Source organism: Mobula birostris, chromosome 6 (genome assembly GCF_030028105.1).
Source record: "Mobula birostris isolate sMobBir1 chromosome 6, sMobBir1.hap1, whole genome shotgun sequence".
Taxonomy (NCBI): Eukaryota; Metazoa; Chordata; class Chondrichthyes; order Myliobatiformes; family Myliobatidae; genus Mobula; species Mobula birostris.
This window is the reverse complement of record NC_092375.1, coordinates 53152864-53173124: the sequence shown is the minus strand read 5'-3', so window position 1 is coordinate 53173124 and position 20261 is coordinate 53152864. Positions and strand designations below refer to the sequence as shown.

Here is a 20261-nt window from a genome sequence, read left to right as displayed (position 1 = left end):
GAAGAATCTATTTCATGCTATATGGCCCTACGATTCCATAATATATAAAAAAAACCCTTGTCAGACATAATCTCTGACAGGTATCCCAAAGTTCTCAATTTAGCAAACTATAAGATTTTTTCCTTGAAATTTTACTTAGCTTGTGTGAAATCCCCAGTATTAACTTTGCCAAGGTACCTCCATCCAGGAAAACTAGGCATGCACCTTGAAAACCTTATCTCTTGTGTTTTACTTCTGCACACAGCATCTAATATTCTTTCATATCCTATTTTGAACTTTAAAACAATCAGAAGTAAGGGTGGTACGGTAGAGCGGTGATTAGCATAGTGCTATTATAGAGCCAGCGACCCGGGTTCAATTCTGCCACTGTCCATAAGGAGTTTGTTCATTCACCCATGACTGCGTGGGATTCCTTCAGGTGCTCCAGTGCCCTCCCACATTCCAAAGATGTACAGGTTAGTTGGTTCATTAGTCATATGGTGTTATCGGGTGCTGTAGGCTCATTGGGCTGGAAGGGACAGCTAGCATGTGGTATCCATTAAAAAAATTGTACTTTGAAACCTCAACATAAACTCCTTACGTTAAAATTAACATCTGTGAATTATCTGAAAAGCAAATGGGCCATTCCAGTTGACTCTCAAAGGCAAGTTCCAAAACATAAAATGATAGGTCCCCTTGAAATTTGCCTTATTAGTGAGAAGATATCAAAAAAAAAGCATATACTCAAACTGACGGGGAGAAACAAAAAACTAACTGTTCACACTTTATAAATAAATAGTAACTTGTCTATACTCCTGGTGATTCCCACAACACATCAGGGATGCACTTCAAAAGCATTGTATCAACTGTTAAATGCACAGCCATGCCCTAATCTCATAGATGCTGTTTCATAATTGCGAGCTCCTGTTTTCTTTATCAGTAAGTCAATTCCTTTCACTTCTGTACTACTTAAACAGCAACGAAAATCAAATTACAGTACAGTGGGCAAGTAAACTGGATATTTTCCCCCCAAGAAAAGCTGAATTTGTACCAGATGCAGATAAACTTAGTTTATGGATCAAAGTATGTTTAAAATAATTGAGCCAAATTAAGAGTTTGATCCTTATCTAATCTGCAAAATGTATCACACCATTGTTTTTAATCTGCACATGCATCAACATGCTGATAGGTAAAATGATGACCAAAATTTTGCTATGAGCAGTTGAGGAATAGCTTTTACTGTTAACAGAATACAGAACAGTACAGTGCAGGAAGAGACCTTTGCCCCACAATGTTGTACTGAACTAATTAAATTAGTAATCAACTGCCCAACCAAACTAATCCCTTCTGTCTATATCCTTCAACTTCCTGCACATCCATTTGTCTATCTCAAAGCCTCTTGAATACTTCTATCATGTCCTCCTCCACTACCACCCTAGGGAGTGCATTCCAGGTACCCACCAGTCTTTGTGTACTACAGGAAGAAGCAGGCCATTCAGCCCATCTAGTCTGTGTCCAACTGTTATTCTGCCTAGTCCCATTGGCCCACACCTGAACCAGAGCCCTCCATACCCCTCCTATACAAACCTCTGAAATGTTGCAATCAAACAACATCCATCACTTCCTCTGGCAGCTCACTCCACAATCACACCACACCCTGAGGAAAGTAGGCCCCCTTAGGTTCCCCTTAAACATTTCATTTTCACCCTTAACCCATGACCTCTAGTTCTGATCTCACCCAATCTCAGTGGAAAAAGCCTACTTGCATTTACCTGATTTATACTCCTCATAAATTTGAACACCTTTATCAAATCTTCTTCATTCTCCTATGCTCCAGGGAATAAAGTCTTAATCTATTCAATCTTTCCCTATTACACAGATCATCAAACCCAGGCAACATCCTTATAAATTTCTCTATACTATTTAATTCTTATTGATATCTTTTCTGTAAGTAGGTGACCAAATCTGCACACAAAACAAAAAATTTAACTGCACCAACCTCTTATACAACTTCAACAAAACGTCACAGCTCCTGTACTGAGTATATTGCCTTGTGAAGGGCAATGTGCCAAAAGCTCTCTTTGTGACTTTATCTACCTTTGATACCACATTAAAGGAGTTAAGGGTAAATTCCTTGGTGAAAGGGGCGAGCCGCTTTGGATAACCCTCGAGCAAGTGCACAGACCAGGGCTTTCTTGATATCCGTAAAAGACTTTTCCTCATCTGGCTTCCATTTTACTTCCTCCAGAGGGGGGTTTCCCTCCTTTCATTAAGGCCTGTATTGGTGCTGAGAACCCTGATACAAAATTATCATCAGTAATTACATTCCTCACTCCTCTTACAATGACTAGGTGGGGCATGGAGCTAATTGCAGAATGTCTGTCATCTAAGATGTCCTTCCTCCATTGTAGAATTGTGTATCCTAGGTACTGTATCATTTCTTTCCCCATCTGAGCTATGTGTGGGCTGATTTTAAACCTCTGTCTTACAGAATTTCCAAAACATTGGCAATCACCCCTAAGTGACCTGCTTCATCCTCTGAGGCAATTAGTAAGTCATCTACAATTGTAAGATGGTCCAGCGGTTAGGGTGCTAAACTGAGCTTTTCCAAAGTCTGTGCCAAGACCTTATGAAAAATTGTTGGGCTATTGAGGAGTTCCTGGAGGAGTCTGGTCCATGTACACTGCCGCCCACCACGTGTGAAGCCAAATCGGTCTAGGGGCTCAGGTGCTAATGGGAACCCTCAAGATCTATTAGCACTGTCCTAGCCTGAGAAACTTTTATGTTCTGGAGACAGGCCATTCCAGATTGTGGCAGGGCTGGCCACAATGGGATTCTGTCTCAGTGTGGTCTCATTGAGGGTGGCATAGTCTATTGTTAACCAACATGATTCATCTGTTTCAATACAGGTCATATACAGTAGGTGAGTTAGTGGTTGATATGATCTCTATTAGCACCCCCTGGTGTTTCTGTTCCTTCACTACACTCTGAACAGCTGTCAGTACATCAGCTTTTGTGGGATACTGCTTATGGAGTTTATGCAGATCCCCCTGTAGGGTAATGCAATTGGTGGAAATGTACATAATTCACAAGCATTGACACTTTAAGAGGCTGATCTGACATAATTATGTAAAGGGTTTTCAGTGCACTTTGAGTTCAGTTTTTTGGAGTTCAATAAATGAGTTGCTATGGCTTTTCTGAAACATAAAGAGCCTCTGTCATTTTATGTGTGAAAACTTACATTGGTGACCTCAATACTTCAGGATGATTCCAGAGTTATTGAACATGTCAGCTGATGCATCAACTCAAAACTGCTAGAGTTTTGGGAGCAAAATGCCGTCGCTGAGTTTCTACAAGCCGAGGCTCAATTTCCACTTCAAGAAATCTCTGCTGATGACACCAAATATTTCTATGTAGTAGCATCGCTCAGCAACTCCATGCTGTGAGAGTGGTGAGTCTACCAGAACACTGGCCTGAACATGATAAATACCGATCACTGAAAACTCTGGAATATTTGGAGACTGAGTGTGTCAAGCAGCTGCTCTTCTTGCCAGGCCTCGGCGAAGGTAAGCCTTCAGAACTAATAGACCACATGCTGTCTCTATCGGGAAATCATCATCCTTGTTTTATTTTTAAAGAACTCTTCATGCAACAAATGCCTGATCAATAAACTCTTCTTGGGCTTGCAGCCAGGTACAGGTATCGATTATAACTGACATTTTGATGACAAACTCTGCCATCTTCATCAGGGATGATGTCTGGTCAAGTCTTGTCCAGTGGTATTTATACCCCTGTTATCATCTGTCCTGATTGGTAGGTCCTCATCCAATTATTTTTCCGATCTCCCATCTTGTTTACAATCAAATTTGAGTTTTTACTTAAAGTGAGACCTTCGTCTTTGTTAAAATCCTTTTCCTCTAGTTTTATTTCAATTGCTTTCTGCACCAGGTGGTCCCAAAAGCCATTGGCGCGGCACAGTAGCCTTGTGCTGTCAAAGTCAATCCTATGGCCATTGCAAATGCGGTGTTCTGCTACAACCAAACTCTCTGGGACACACCTCCCGTGCTCCTTGACGCTGGTTTCCACCAAGCGTCTTGTCCGTCCGATATACTCTGCTCCACGTTCACTGGGAATCCTGTAAACACCAACTGATCTGAGTTTCAGGTCATCTTTGACTCGCATAAGCTGTAACTTGAGCTTCTTTATGGGTTTGTGAAAGACATCAATCCGGTATTTCTTCAGGATCCTCGCAATCCTTCCAAAAACTGTGGAAATATAGGGAAGACAGGTAGTAGTGACAGGTTTCTCCACATTGTTAGGTTTCCTGGTTTTCCTGTCAGCCCCTTTAATTCCTTCACCTTGTAGCCATTCTGTAGGAATATTGTGCATAATTGTCTTATTTCCTCAGGGAAAATCTCCAGGTCCAAATTAGTTCTCGCATGGTGAATGCCTGATCAAGTTGCATAGTCCTCACTAATACATCTGTGATGGACTATAGGGAGCTTACTAAAATGCCGATGGTCTACATTCAGCTATGCAGCTGTGCATCATTCCTGCTCCCTTCCCTACCTCAATAAGCCTGGTCAGCAAGGCCCTCAATATAGGGGCACCCACAGCTTGAAACAGACGAATCTGGGCCTGTGTTTTTACCACACTCACTTTGGTAGGAAGTGCCGACCGCCTTGCAGCCTTGACAATGCCACCTCATCGAAACATCAGAGATCTGTGAACACCATGGGTTTCAGCTGCCAGGGTTGTCTACTGTTCATAATGGACACCTCTTCTGGGTGATGATTCTTGTGTGGCACAGGTGCTCGGGTGAGTGTGTAGCCAACATTGCCTGCTGATGAGAAGGCAAAGAGCAACAAAACCTCACTGGAGACTGCCAAAGGCAGGATCCAGACCTATGGGACACAACAGGTGACACTCTTCCTCAGTGGGTGACATTACATGTGGGACTTTGTCCTGGCTAAGATGGCTAAACCTCTGCTTGGTGCTGAATTCCTGTGTGTCCCAGAACTGTTGGTCGATCTTAAGAACTGCTGGCTCATGGATGCCAAGGACTTTGGGTCGTTACCCTGCTCTCCCAGTAAGTTCCCCACAGTGACTCTGTCAAGCTCACGCACCACCACAAGCGAGTTTACTCGACTGCTAGGTGAATTCCCAAACCCACATTCCCCACGACAGTCACATAACGTGGGATCGAGCACACATCAGTCCATGCCCACACACATAGAATGGACCCAGAAAAGCTGGCCAATGTGAAGGGTGAGTTTGCCAATGTGGAAAGACTTGGCATTGTATGCCAGTCGAATAGACCCTTGGCTTTGCTCCTCCATGTGGTCCCTATGTCCAATGGTGGTTGCTGCTCATGTGGCGATTACTGACACCTCAGTGAGGGCATCATCACCCTCCCTGTCCCCCACCCTGCGCCGATTGTTACCCAGTACACACATCACCACCTTTAGCCGGAAAGTCAATTTTTTCCAAAGGTGATTCAGTTATGGGCTACCATCAGGTCCCTGTGTGCTCGGAGGACATTCCCAAAACAGCTATGATAACCCCATTTGGCTTCTTTGAATTTCTGCCCATGCCATTTGGGCTGAAAAAAGCAGCATGGACTTTCCAATGGCTGATGGACTTGTATTAAAAGATTTAGCTTTTCTTTTTGTTTACCTGGATGACATATTTGCCACCAGTGTATCTAAATCAGAACACGTATGTCATCTCTGCACACTTTTTGAGCACTGAATCCACCATGGGTTGATTATTAACCCTATTAAATGCTAGTTTGGGTTGTCATTGACTTTCTCGACCATCGCATCACTGCAGAAGGTGTGAAACCTCTCCTATCAAAAGTAGCCACTGTCATGAGTTTCACACCACTCCACACTGCAAAAAAACTACTGGAGTTTTTTTAGGCATGGTGAATTTCTATCACCGCTTCATTCTGCGAGATGCTGAACTTGTGCTTCCCCTGAACAGTGTGCTTAAAGGCAGTACCCCTAATCACGTGCTTGACTGATCAGCAGACATGACCAGGGCATTTGATGACACTAAATGAGCTCGTTCCAATGCAACCCTACCGGCGCACTCACTCCCCAATACACCCATCGCTATTACTACTGGCACTGCGCACGAACGGCTGGTCGGAGTGTGTGGCGGCCACTTGCTGCCTTCAGCCAGCAGTTCCGTCTTCCCAAAATGAAGTACAGCACTTTTGACAGTGAGCTTCTCAGTCTCGATCTGCTGTCCGCCATTTTCACCTTCTTCTAAAGGGTCGCCATTTCACAGCGTTCGTTGACAACAATCCCCTCCGTGCACGTGATGTCCAAAACTCAGCAGCGACATCACCTGGCCTACATATCTGAGTTCACAACTGATATACAACATGCCAAAGGGAAAAGTATTGCCGTGGCAGCTGACCAAGCTGTAGGTTCAGGCTTACCAAACAGCAGTCATGGACCTGGGGTTGGCTGACGTTAAGTTCAGGAAAGCTGGGGTTTTTCTCCTGTGTGATGTCTTAACCAGCTGCCCTCGCCCCATCATGCCCGCAAACTAGAGGTGGTCTATTTTTGTCTCCATACATGGCCTCTCTCATCCGGCCCGAACAACCTTACAGAAACTGGATGCACTAAAGTTTGTGTGGAATGGCCTTCGTAAAGATGTGCGTGATTGGACTGCAACCTCTGGGCAAAAGTTAACTTTCAGGTTCAGACACCTTTGGCACCTTTTGAGGTCCATAAGCGATGGTTTGACCATGTCAATGTGGACCTTGTTGGTCCTCTTCCCCTTCAACAACCCCCCCCCCCCCGCATGGTTTCACACATCTCCTTCCCAACACCAGGTGGCTAGAGGTCATCTCCCTAGCATCGATGATGGCCGCAGAGTGGCTCAGATGTTCATCAGCACCTAGGTTTCTTGGTTTGTCACCCAATCTGATATTTTCTCTGACCGTGTTCTCAAATTCATATCAGAGCTCTCGGTTGCGATGAGCGAGAACCTCAGCATTAGGCTATGTCACACCACGGTATGTCGCCCACAGTCCAATGGCCTATGCGGGTGGTTTCACTGCTCCTTAAAGGCTGCTCTGAGGGCTGCCCTGACTGATGAGTGTTGGCATGTTCATCTCCTGTGGGTCTTGCTGGGGCTCAGAATAGCTACAAAAGAAGACCTGTAGTTGAATTGGTATATGGACAGCTATTATGAATGCCAGCTGATTTCATGGTTGATGCTACGACTGCCTGGTTGGCCTCTCAACAACATTCCATCCTCTTCAGTAAATTCAATTCCTTTTAGCCCATTCCTATCTCCCATTATGGCGTACAGCACTCTTTGTCCAGCATAATGCACACCAACATCTCTTGGCTCCCTTACGTTGGCCTGTTCTGCATTTTGGAACAGGAAGAAAAGGCTTTAATCATAGATAAGAAGGTAGATCGCCTTAAACTAGCCCACCCAGCATGACATGACCATGAGCATGTCAACGCACCTCTGGACGAGCCAGAGGCACCTGCTGTTCCTCCACCTCGTGGAAAATAGGATTGAGCCGGGCAGCAGACTGACTCACAATGCCAGTGTTAGTGAATTCTGGAGGGGGAGAGGGGAAGAACACCTGTGTAGAGTCACTTATTTGGTGGAAATTTTACATAATTCACAACCACTGACATTGAGTTGGGGTTCACTTTAAGAGGCTGGTTTGATGTGATGATGTAATTATGTAAAGGGATTTTAGCACACTTCGTGTTCAGTATTTTGGTGTTCAAGAAATGGCTTTTCTGAAACATAAAATGCCTCCAATATTTTATCTGCGAAAACCTACACTCTCTATTTTAGGTTTAGCTTCACTCAACCACAGTCTTGCTTGTGCCTAGCTCACACCACTGGGTCTGCTGACAAAGTAACCCATAGACACCATCCTGGCTCTAATTCCTGGTGATTAGAATGGCTGTGGCTATGCTGGATTCATTGTGTACTCATTAGTTGCATGTGTTGGCTATCCCTGACTTGTCCATGTTATTCCCTTTCCAGAGTCTACAGGAGCCCCTGCCTTTCTCAGTATGCCCATTCCGTGGTTCCAAGGATAGCATCCTCATTATTTGTACAGACGCAGAAATACACTGGAAGCTTCACTCCACCAATTTTGAGAATCAGCGACTCTCTTCTTTCTGCCTTTACTGTTCTTCCCCCTGTACCTGTAATATAAACAGCCTCTCCAGTCACCGGCCATGGTAGATCACTGATGCTCCTGTGTCCACTAACATATCACACTGTCAGCCCCCTAGCAGTGCTGTTGTGTACTTCAGTGGCTCACCAGTGCTGACGATAGGGGTTGCTGCCAGCCACTTGTCTGATCTCAAGCCTGACTTCACTAGTTCTATAATCTGGTCAACGCTCAGGTTGGAGGCAGAGGGTGCTGTCACGTTTGGGGACTTAGGTTCGGTTTTGATCTCTGTCTGTCTTCGTGGGTGACTCTGATGTCTCCTTCCCCTGTTAGGACACTGTCTCTAACTATGGCCTGCGACACCACAGTTGTCTTATTTTATCTCCTCTGCCCTTTTATGGCTAGCATGGCAGACCCTCTCTAAGCACCCTGGTTGGTGGCAATTAAAGCAAGATTACTGTGTCTTCACAGCAGCTACATCAGCTACAGCCACCTTATGACTCCCTCTTCCCTTTCTTTTGATTTATTTCACTGGCCCATGAAACTGTTGTGCAGAAGGCGGATCCCACTATTGCTCCCTAATCTAAAACCTCCTGGTGGGCTGAGCTCACTCCCTCCTTGAGCGTTTTCAGGAAGACTGGATCATCTTTCACTGGATTGCTCAGCCCTGAGCACTCCTCTTGGTAGGGTCAGCCAAGCCAAACATGTCAAAGGGTAAAGGCCAGATCCCACCAGGCATTCAACTAGCATTAGTTGGAGCAGAGCACTGGATCACAGTCATGTTCACCTGCTTCCCTTTCAGTCTGACTCTCATCAGCCTACGGCTGATTGGTTTCCAATCCAGGAAGCACTTTTCAATGCTTTTTTTTTCAAAATGACAGCTACACCATCATGATGCTATCTTCCTTGCCTGAGTATAAAACTGTCTCACCAGTTGCTGCTTTTAGTCTGCCAGACTCTGTCCATCTGTTTTCACTGACGTCCAGTATACGAAAGTTGCAATTCTGCAGCTACTTGCACTAGCTTGCCAGTGTAGATGGTTCATACGCTCCAAAAAACAATTTTGGTCTTGATCTTGGTGGTGTTCAGGGCTTCCTTCATTGTGTAGTCATCAAGGATACTGGAAGTCTTGCTAGTGTGGATCAGTGGTGGGGAGAGGGTATTGCAGAGAGCAATATTCAGGGAACCTCATCTTATCATGCATTTGCAAGTGGCAGGATTTACACTTTTACTATGTCAAAATAGCCAGTATTCCCTTCATTAATACAGCAAAATTCAAGTACTAAGTCAGTCATCCATAGGCCATAACCCCATTTGGTTATCCCATGCCAACAGATCTTAAGCAAGTTATTTTTTATTGAACTGCTCATACATGTCTTGTACTTTTACTTCTAAATGGAGAACCTAAGTACAAAAGCAAGTTTGTGGTCTGAATTCAACTTCTAATTCCATTGAGGATAATGATCCCAGAAAGCCTGAGACTGTTCATTGCTTTCAACTAAGCAAAAATAACCTTTAAGTTTATGAGGAATATCACCAGGAAAATATTTAAAAAGCTCTTTTTCAATATGTGAAATTTGCTATACTTTTCAGTGTTTTACTAAATAAAATATAGTTAGACAGGAAACAGCCAGCAAATGCTGCATTTTTAATTAACCCATGTAGGAGTTTTTCAGTTTTCTAGAATGACGTGAGGTGTGAGCAAAATGAACTTTCCTGTGTTTAAAGAGCCAGATACTTATAAAATCTATTTAAAAAGCAAGGAAGTTAGAAAAGTGCAGTCTGAAGATGAAACATATTTGAGTCTGACGTCTAGAGCTTGTTTACTATTTCACAATGACATCTGTTACTTCAGCTGCTCCATGTAACCATGGTCAAGAAACAAATGGTCAGGAGAAAAATCTCTTCCCTCACCAGAACGAAAAGGTCAAGTGTGACAATCATGTTATGTACTGTATAAAAACACAATATAACATATATTCATTAAGACGCCATTGGAAAACAATATCATGATTGAAGAACTGAGAACTCAGGCAACACGTGTGAGAAGAGCAGCTCTTGTATGTCTCGTGGCACCATGCTTCTGAGGGCTGCGTAGCTGAATTTCAATGAGAAATCAAAAATAAAGAAAAACTAGGTGATAATTGCATGGAATATGCATTTTTCCTTTAGGATTATTTATGAGTCTGCAGTACCAATAAAAAATGGAGTTTGGACATAAATGCCAAGCCATAACTTCTGGGGTTTTGTCTAAGCACACACGAGCTGCAGATATGTGTAAGAGCAAGCCCTTGCAATTTAGTTTCTGTTTCTGGATATCATGTTGAAGTAATGTGCTTGTCCATTCTTCTTTGGGTCCCCAGGCTTGTGACACCCACTTTCACTTGCTTAAAATCATTAACTAGTTCATAAATCCAAGTCTGTCCCCGTTACCACCAATCCTTCTCAATCACTGTCTGTTGGCCTAATGACACATCTGCCAATCACACTTCATGATAAGCCACCTATTAATTTTCCATTAATGATCCACTAATCTACACACATCTGCCAATATCTCAAGCCCCACCCTCACAGTATTAACGTCTTCTGACATACCCAGCATCCAACACTCACTCCATTCATTGTTAAATCATCTCACTATAAATTGATGATAAAACTTCAAATGATAAATGTTCGAGTCACTGAAAACTTCACTATCAAACTCTGGAAAGAAAAAAAGTACCTACTGGCACCGATGTTTAACTATATAACTTAATTACAGATTGATGAACCAGAGCATATTTCTGCTCAGCTTTATGTTTAATCATTTTGTACCATCATATAATGTCGCAGCACAGAATTAACGTTAAATTTGGTAGAATTATTCAACTTATCTCAGCTTCCATAGCTCTTCAGTTTGTACCTTTGAAAAATTACTTGTAGATCTGCTTTGACCACCTTCCCCGGCAATATTTTTCTGATCTGTCAGTTCACTGTATGAATGAAGGTTTCTCCACAACAGCTTTTGCCAGACACTTCAAGTGTTTGTTCTGTGGTTACAACTAGAAACATTTCCTTCATATTTACACTTTTGAAACTATGCATAATTCTGACAACTTTTCTTAGCTTTCTATGATAGAAGAAGAATGTCTAGAGGTTCTCCATTTTCCCCACATAATCTACTTTTCATCTGTAACATCATTCTAGTAAATCTTCTTTTTATGTATGCTAAAGCCTTAATACTTTTTAGTTTGAATGAGCACAACATACAATAAGATGTGATCTAGAAATCACTGTCTAAAAGCATTGTTGAAGTAGATTCAATAGCAATACCTAGAGCGAAAGAGGAGAACTGATAGGACATGGAAAAGCATTAAAAAAAGACAAAACACGCTAAATTAATTGGATGGCTCTACTGAAGAATTAATGACTTCATATGCTGTAAGCTTTTAACATACAAAATAGCAGCCATTGTTATATCAGAGTATGGTAGATGGTTTAAAGGCAAAATTCAAACACAAGTTAGAGGCTAGGCTAAAGGAATTGCAAAGATATCTCATAACAAAAATTACTTAATAATTAATAGACTAAAAATAATCAAAGAAGGAGTTAGCTCACACATCTAATTGAACTGTTGTGCATCACTGAAAGAGTACTGTGACTGCCAGCTAGTCACTTAAAAGAGTCATGGACCTATTGTCTTGATTTTCTGTATTTTTAAAGTTGAAAATATTTTAAGCATGTTTATCATGTTAGTTCCAGGATGGAAGAACGGTGTAATTAAATTACTTGGATTGGTTGGTAAATAAATATTTTTTACTTTATTTACAGTGCTATAATTTTCCTTAGCTGAATTATGAACTTACAATTCCTTAGGTGCCATATATATTTTTGAAGAGAATGGGAACGTGGATATTTTATGAGACCACTTCTGTTTTTTCAGAAGAAAGAATAAAAAGTAGTTAGGCTTTTCTTCTTTTTATTAGGAAACTGAGAATTTTCCTTAAGCCTCAGCAAAGAAAATTCCCAAGAGATTTGTTCAACTTTAACACTCACTAATAAAGCAGCTAGTTTATGCTTACATTTAAGATGAAGAAGGTGATTACAGCAACTTTAAGTGCCATAGGCATTTGTATGAATAGATTTGCATTCTTTGCTTAGGCTCTTTTGTCCCAGTATCATGTGCATATGGCTCATGACATATTCTCTTTTATCCTTCTAATTATATTGGACAATGACATATCACTGAAGTGTCAATTTAGCAGAATACAAGCTCTATGGTTGACAACATAAACTGCATTCTATTGGTAAAAAGTAACTATTTACTTTTTCTTTGGATAATGCTTACACATTGTGCCACTTAACATTATTGAAATAAAGAGAAAATAGTTTCATTTTTCTTCCTTTTGTTGGAGCTTTTTGCCTGACATATACACCCAATAATTTTTCCCCAAGTAACAATGACTTGTCAATGGCATCTTAGGAATAAAGTTCACTTAATTCAATAGGCATGATGAAGGTTGAAAGTACTCGTCAACTGATGTTCAATAACATTTTGTAGGTCTTTGGTCTTGCAACCCTCAGTTCACTGATCTGGATTTGAAAGTCAGTCTTTGTTACACAAGAAAAAGCAACTGTGCTTACATTTGAAGACCTTTCACAGATTACCTTCATCGTTCTCCTGTGGTTTTTTAAATCGTCTTCACCAGCTTATCATTCATAACATCCTTGCACTTCTTATCATTTTTACTTGTTAATATACCTCTGGAACTACATTGTGGTACATATCATTTGTGGGTTATTTGACAATAATATCAACCTACACTCTTTTCCTCTTCTCCATCAGGTTAAAAAATTCTGAAAGGTTCTGAGGCATACTTTCTGCTTCAGGCAAGGAAAGAGCATTTGATTCTACCAGTAATGAGGTGATGGCAATGTTAGGATCATGGTAGTATGTCTCTCACCTCATTCCTATTTAAATCTTGCTTCCTGCTATTTTACAAGTGGTGCCCTGGTGCCGGTGTGAAGCAGATGACAAGTGACTCATATATACAAATTTGAACAATTACATTTGGTTAGAATTTGGAAATACAAGTGGGCACAACTGGTCAAACAATGCCAAGAAAATTATTTATTTTGCCATGGTCTGTAATATGTTTAGATTGACACAATCAGTATAACATATCTGTTAGGCACAAGCTCAAAAGGGTCAGCAAGAAACAAAGGTACAGTATACAGTATCTCTCTGTTCTATGCCTCCCTCTTTCAGTAAAATCCCAAAGATAGAGTTGCTAAGTTTGCCGATCGTACAAAAATAGATAAAAATAGAAATTGTGAAATGGATATAAAGCCCTCTGAAGGGATATAGATAGGCTGAGTAGGCAAATAAATGGTAGATGGAGTATAATGTCAGAAAATGTGAAACTGTCTATTTTGAGAGAAAAGACAAAGAGGTAACACTTCTCCAGCCCTTTATCTCTTTCACCAATCAACTTGCCAGCTCTTTACTTCGCCACTCCCCCGTCCTGGTTTCACCTGTCACCGACTACCTTGTGTTTCTTCTTACCCTCGCCCCTTCTCACTCTGACTACTCACCTTTTTCCCTCCAGGGCTGATGAAGGGTCTCAGCCTGAAACATCAACTATACTCTTTTCTGGCCTGCTGAGTTCCTCCAGCATTTTGTGTGTGTTGCTGAGATAACACTTTATTGAATAGAAGATTATTGCTGTTCTCTATAAAGTAGAGGGATCATAGTTGTAATCAGCTCTGAGCTTATGTGGAGAGCCTGAGAGTTCAGGGCTCCGAGGTTTTTAAAGCACCTGAACTGGTTAATTGTTTTTATCGAGAGATGTTAATTGTTAGTTGTGTTTTCTTCGAGTTACTCACACTCGGTAATGTGGTCTCCCTTTGCTTTCCGTTTCAACTTGATAAGTTTATTTTGATAAGCTTGAAGATTCCATATTACTTGTATTATTTAAGTGGATGCCCAATTAGCACTAACGATAAGGTTCTAGGTTTGATAATGTTACATCTCGCAGTGTCGCTCAGCTGAGCCACTGATATTCTGTTGGAAATATTATGAACAAACTCTGGTCGCTGTCTCTATGTTGAAGTCTGTCTTTCCTCCATACTTGTTTTCTGACATTGCCAGTGCACATTGTGACAATAGTGTTCATCATTGGTGAGGCCACACTTTGAGGACAATGCATAGTAAAATGTGAACGTATTGGAATCAGTTCAGAGAACGTTTACTAAATTGTTACTCTAAATGTATGGGTTATCTAAAGAGGAAAGTTTGGTTAGCCTGTGTTTGTATCTGTTAGAGTTTAGAACAGTGAGAAAGGACAAGATTGAAACATATAAAATCCTGAGGGGTCCTTTCAGGGAAGATGTGATTAGGCTGCTTGCTCTCTAGGAGTAACCCAGAAATAAGGATACTATCAAAAATAAGGTGTTAGATAATTAAATCTGAGGTGATGCAAATCTATTTTGCTCAGAAAGTCATGAGTCTCTGGAATTCTCTTCCTCTAACGGCAGTCAAAACAGAAACTTTGAATATTTTAAGACAGAATTAGATAGATTCTTAATAGAAAGGTGGTGAAAGGTTACAAAGTGTAGCTGTGAATGTAGAGTTTAATTCACAGTGCGATTTCCCATGATCTCAATTTCCCATCATCTTGAATGCCTGAACAGGCTTGACAGGGCTGAGTATTTGACACCTGCTCCAAATTTGTGTGTTTGTTCTTTGCGTCCAATATGTGGAGTATCTGTATAAATCTGGATCTCCATTATCACATTAATTTATTAGTTTTCATGGACTGATCTGTCAACAAGTACAATCCTTTTGTTATGTTGTCTCTGCTGGCTTCATCTTTATAATGGAGTGAATATATTGTGGAATATATCTTAAGAACTTTGTGCAGGTGGAAAATGTAGACAGAAAATCAGTAACAAATTGCATCTGATAATTATACAGACTTGGAAATTTTGTAAGAAGTTCCATTCCCTGTGAATAGTAAACCCAGTGAGACTACTGGCTAATCAGCTGTTGAAAGTGCCATCACATTCCCGAACTGAAAACCATAAAAGTGTACTGACAGTATTGATCCTCTTCAGTTTTTCAGTCAGTTCAAGATTTAAAGAGTTTTAGGTTTCAATACAAAACCAAATCCAGGATTTTCTCTTGCATCTCAAGTGGTAAAATTTTGCTTTTTCTGAACTTCATTAGCAAAGGGCCAAATGATCGATGGAAATCTAATTTTACTCCATATTAATCTTTCAATATTGTGCACATCTGACAAGACCCTCACAAGTATTTAAAACTACAAATGAAAAGCTGCACATAACAAATTCTAAAATGTGGTCTCATTTGCTGAAGCTCCCTATAGGAAGAGCAAAATGGGAAATTATCCCTAAAGAACCAACTTATATAAACAGAAAAAAATGTGTCTTAAAATGAATCACAAAAAGCTGATTAGAAAGAATATTAAATATCCTTATCACCAAATTAGCAATTATTTCTTAATGGTTATTACTGATTAATGTGGATTACTATAAGCTTGAACCAAAAGTATATTTTTATATTTAAGAGTATAGCTAATATGGTATCATCAATCATTCAGTTAATGTTAAGAACTCAAATAACAATTCAAACAAAGCCACCGTTGTTGGCTATTTGGCTATTTTCTAATATAGCATATCAAGTTGCTTTAACAGATTTTCAAGGAATGACCTCCCATTGAAATGGTTTCCAATGATTTAAAAGTATAATGCAGTGATTCCCAACAGTGTCCTAAGGGGGTGTTAAGGGAAATAGAAGTCATCAGGGGATGTTTAAAGTTCTTGGGGGGGTGCAGTAAGTGGCACCCTAACTTGAGGCACGAGACCTGACTGACCATGTCAACTTGATGTTGTCATCAACATCCCATGAACATTCCCAGGTTGTGTTAATTTAGCCCCATTAATGATGTATAAATACATACAGTGTGATCTCTATGAGTCTGAAAGCAGTGAAGCCTTGAATTCTAATCCTGCTAAGAAACAGAAACTATAGTAAGTGCATCAATAAAATGTTACAAACCTGAAGGATGTTTTTAATCTGTTCTTATCTCAGCGATGTCCCATGTGTCTTATTTATGAAGCTGTACTGTCAAGTGAAGCCATGAAACCCTCAAGATTGCAGGAATACTTCTGTAAAAGACACCCTGAAAAGGCTACTTATGGTATTACTCAGTTCCAGAAGATGAAAAAAGCATTTGAAAAGCAATGCACACTCGAGTCATTTGCCAAGAAAGCTAAAACTGACCTTGATAGTGGTCTTATTGCTTCTTATAACATTTCCAAAATGATAGCAAAGTGTGGAAAATCACAAACAATTGGTGAAAGATTAATGATGCCTGCTGTAACGGAAGTGCTCACCACTGTTCACAAAATGCATACCAGTATTTTAAAATCAATTCCTGAGTAATAACTCTGTAGCTCGTCATATTGATGAAATGAGTGAAGACATTGAGTATCAACCATACAGAGCTACAAGAAACAGAATTTGGGATACAACTGGATGAGTCAACTGTGCAAGACAATGAGGCATTGCTAACGGCATATGTACAGTCTATCAAAAATGGAAACGTTTATGAAGAGATTCTATTTTATAAAAAGTTAAAAGCAAATATAACTGGAGAATCAATGTTCCCATTAGGGACATGATCTCTAGTGCAACAGGTCACCGTGCTGTTTAGTAGCATTTATGAAAAAAATCCAAATCTGTTTGCAATTAATTGTGTAATTCATCCTCAAACACACCGCAGCCAAAAGCCTCAGCTAGCGACTTTTTTTAAGAATGACTCTTATAATATCTGTTATTAATAAAATTAAAGCTCATCCATTAAATTGCTGAATGTTTCTCCAGTTATGCCAAGGTAACAATGAAGAGTTTGAATGCTTGCTTCTTCATACTGAAGAGTGCTGGCTGTCAAAAGGCTGCTGCTTAAATGTTTGTTTGATCTTTTTGACACTGTGGTTGAACTTTTGCTCAAAGTTGACAAGAGCTTAGGAAACAAGATTGAACTTCTACATGGAGATGTAGCATACTCAGCCGACCTGTATGACAAAATGAACATTCTAAATATGAAACTGCAGGGTGAGAATTTCAATTTAATCCAGGTAAAAAGTGCAGTGTCAACACTTATCAGAAAATTGGAAATATATAGGCAAATCACTGTAAGAATAATGTTCTCATAGTTTCTCTGCATGGAAAGTATGGCACTCTCTTTCACAGATGGCCATTTGGAAGAGTACTGCTTACACCTGTGGTCACAGAAGAAGGATTTTCAGAATTGATACAAGGATTTGAACAATCTGCAAATTGTAGACTAGGTAACTAATCCAGCTCGGACCGAGGTCCCGACCCTCTCCGGACTGGGACTGCTTTTACTGCTGCTGGGTCCCACCGCCCGTCTGATTGCCCCACTACCCTCTTTCCTCCCCGTGACTCCCAACCTTCCCTCTATCCCTCATCACCCTTCCATTCCTCTGATCCCTCATCCTCTCCTAAACCCACTCTCCCTGAACATCCCAACCTGCCTCTCCCTCCTGAGACCTCCCACTTTTCACCCTGCTCCGACCCCAGCCCCAACCCTTGCCGTGTCTTCACCATCCCCTCTGACCTTCCCCTTTCTGAGGCAGAATGTTCTGTCCTTAGCAAGGGCTTCACTTTTGTCCCCCTCCGTCCACACCTCAGTGAGTTTCGTGCCCACCGTGACACTGAACTCCTCTTCCGTCGCCTACGTCTCCGAGCCTACTTCTTTGGCAAGGATTCCCCTCCCCCTACTGAGGACCCCTTCTCCCACTTTCAACCCTCCTCCTCCTCCTGGACACCCCGCCCGGGCCTTGTACCTGCACTCGAACTTCTTATCTCCAACTGTTGCCGAGACATCAACTGTCTCAACTTCACCACTCCTCTCTCCTGTTCCAACCTCACTCCCTCTGAACGCACTGCCCTCCACTCTCTCCACACTAATCCCAACCTCACCATCAAACCCGCTGACAAAGGTGGTACTGTAGTAGTCTGGCAAACGGACCTCTACCTCACTGAGGCCAAACGGCAGCTCTCTGACACCTCCTCTTACTTACCCCTGGAACAGGACCCCACCAAAAAACATCAAACCATTGTCTCCCGTACCATTACCGCCCTTATCAACTCCGGAGGCCTTCCATCCTCAGCTACTAAACTCATAATTCCCACACCCCATACCTCTCGGTTTTACCTCCTCCCCAAGATCCACAAGCCTGACTATCCCAACAGACCCATAGTTTCTGCCTGCTCCTGTCTCACCAAACTTGTATTTGCCTTCCTGGACTCCATTTTATCACCCATAGTTCAGTCTCTCCCCACCTACATCCGGGATACATCCCATGCCCTCCACCTCTTCAATAACTTCCAGTTCCCCGGTCCCAACCGCTTCATTTTCACTATGGATGTCCAATCCCTATACACCTCCATTCCCCATGAAGAAGGCCTCAAAGCCCTCCATTACTTTCTGGATAATAGACCTCACCAGTTCCCCACCACCACTACCCTCCTCCGGTTGGCAGAACTGGTTCTCACACTCAATAACTTCTCTTTTGGCTCTTCCCACTTTCCTCAGATCAAGGGTGTAGCTATGGGAACTCGCATGGGAACTCGTATGGGCCCTAGCCATGCCTGCCTCTTCGTTGGTTATGTGGAACAGTCTGTGCTCCAAACCTATTCTGGTACCGCTCCCCAACTTTTCCTTCGGTACATTGACGACTACATTGGTGCTGCCTCCTGCACCCACGCTGAGCTCGTCAATTTCATCGACTTTACTTCTAACTTCCACCCAGCTCTCAAATTCACTTGGTCTATCTTGGACACTTCTCTCCCCTTTCACGATCTCTCGGTCTCCATCTTTGGAGACAGACTGTCCACTGACATCTTCTACAAGCCCACTGACTCTCATAACTACCTCAACTATACCTCTTCCCATCCTGCCACATGCAAAAATGCCATTCCCTATTCCCAGTTCCTCTGTCTCCGCCGCATCTGCTCCGAGGATGAGGTTTTCTGTTCCATGACATCTCAGATATCCTCTTTCTTTAAGGATTGTGGTTTCCCTTCTGCTGTCATCAATGATGCCCTCATCCGCATCTCCTCCATTTCCCGCACTTCGGCTCTCACCCTATCCTCCCGCCACCACAACAGGGACAGAGTTCCCCTTGTCCTCACCTACCACCCCACCAGCCTCTGGATCCAGCACATTATCCTCCGCAACTTCCGCCACCTTCAACAGGACCCCACCACTAAGCACATCTTTCCCTCTCCACCCCTCTCCGCCTTCCACAGGGATCGGTCCCTCCGCGACTCCCTGGTCCACACGTCCCTCCCCACGGATCTCCCACCCGGCACTTATCCCTGTAAGCGCAAGTGCTACACCTGTCCCTACACCTCCTCTCTTGCCACCATTCAGGGCCCCAAACGGTACTTCCAAGAGAGGCAACACTTCACTTGTGAGTCTGTTGGGGTCATCTATTGCATCCGGTGCTCCCGGTGCAGCCTCCTCTACATTGGTGAAACCCGACGCAGATTGGGGGACCGCTTCAACGAGCACCTTCGCTCCATGCGCCAAAACAGACAGGATCTCCCAGTAGCCACCCACTTCAACTCTGCTTCCCACTCCCATTCAGATATGTCCATACATGGCCTCCTCTACTGCCACGACGAGGCTAAACTCAGGTTGGAGGAGCAACACCTCATATACCGTCTAGGTAGTCTCCAGCCTCTTGGTATGAACATAGAATTCTCCAACTTCCGGTAATTCCCTCCCCCTCCCTTCCCCTATCCCTATGTCACTCTGCCCCCTCTTCCAGCTGCCTACCACCTCCCTTATGGTCCCGCCTCCTTCTACTACCCATTGTGTTTTCCCCTATTCCTTCTTCACCTCTCCTGCCTATCACCTCCCTGCTTCCCCTCCCCCACCCCTTTATCTTTCCCCTTACTGGTTTTTCACCTGGAACCTACCAGCCTTCTCCTTCCCACCCTCCCCCCACCTTCTTTATAGGGCCTCTGCCCCTTCCCCCTACAGTCCTGACGAAGGGTTCCAGCTCGAAACGTCGACTCATC

The 20261-nt window shown here is 42.4% G+C and overlaps 1 pseudogene; it reads right to left on the bottom strand.

Moving 5' to 3' along the window:
* The window catches only part of LOC140198685 (eukaryotic translation initiation factor 4E transporter-like), an 88302-nt pseudogene that overhangs the window by 11255 nt on the left and 56786 nt on the right, over nt 1-20261 (bottom strand).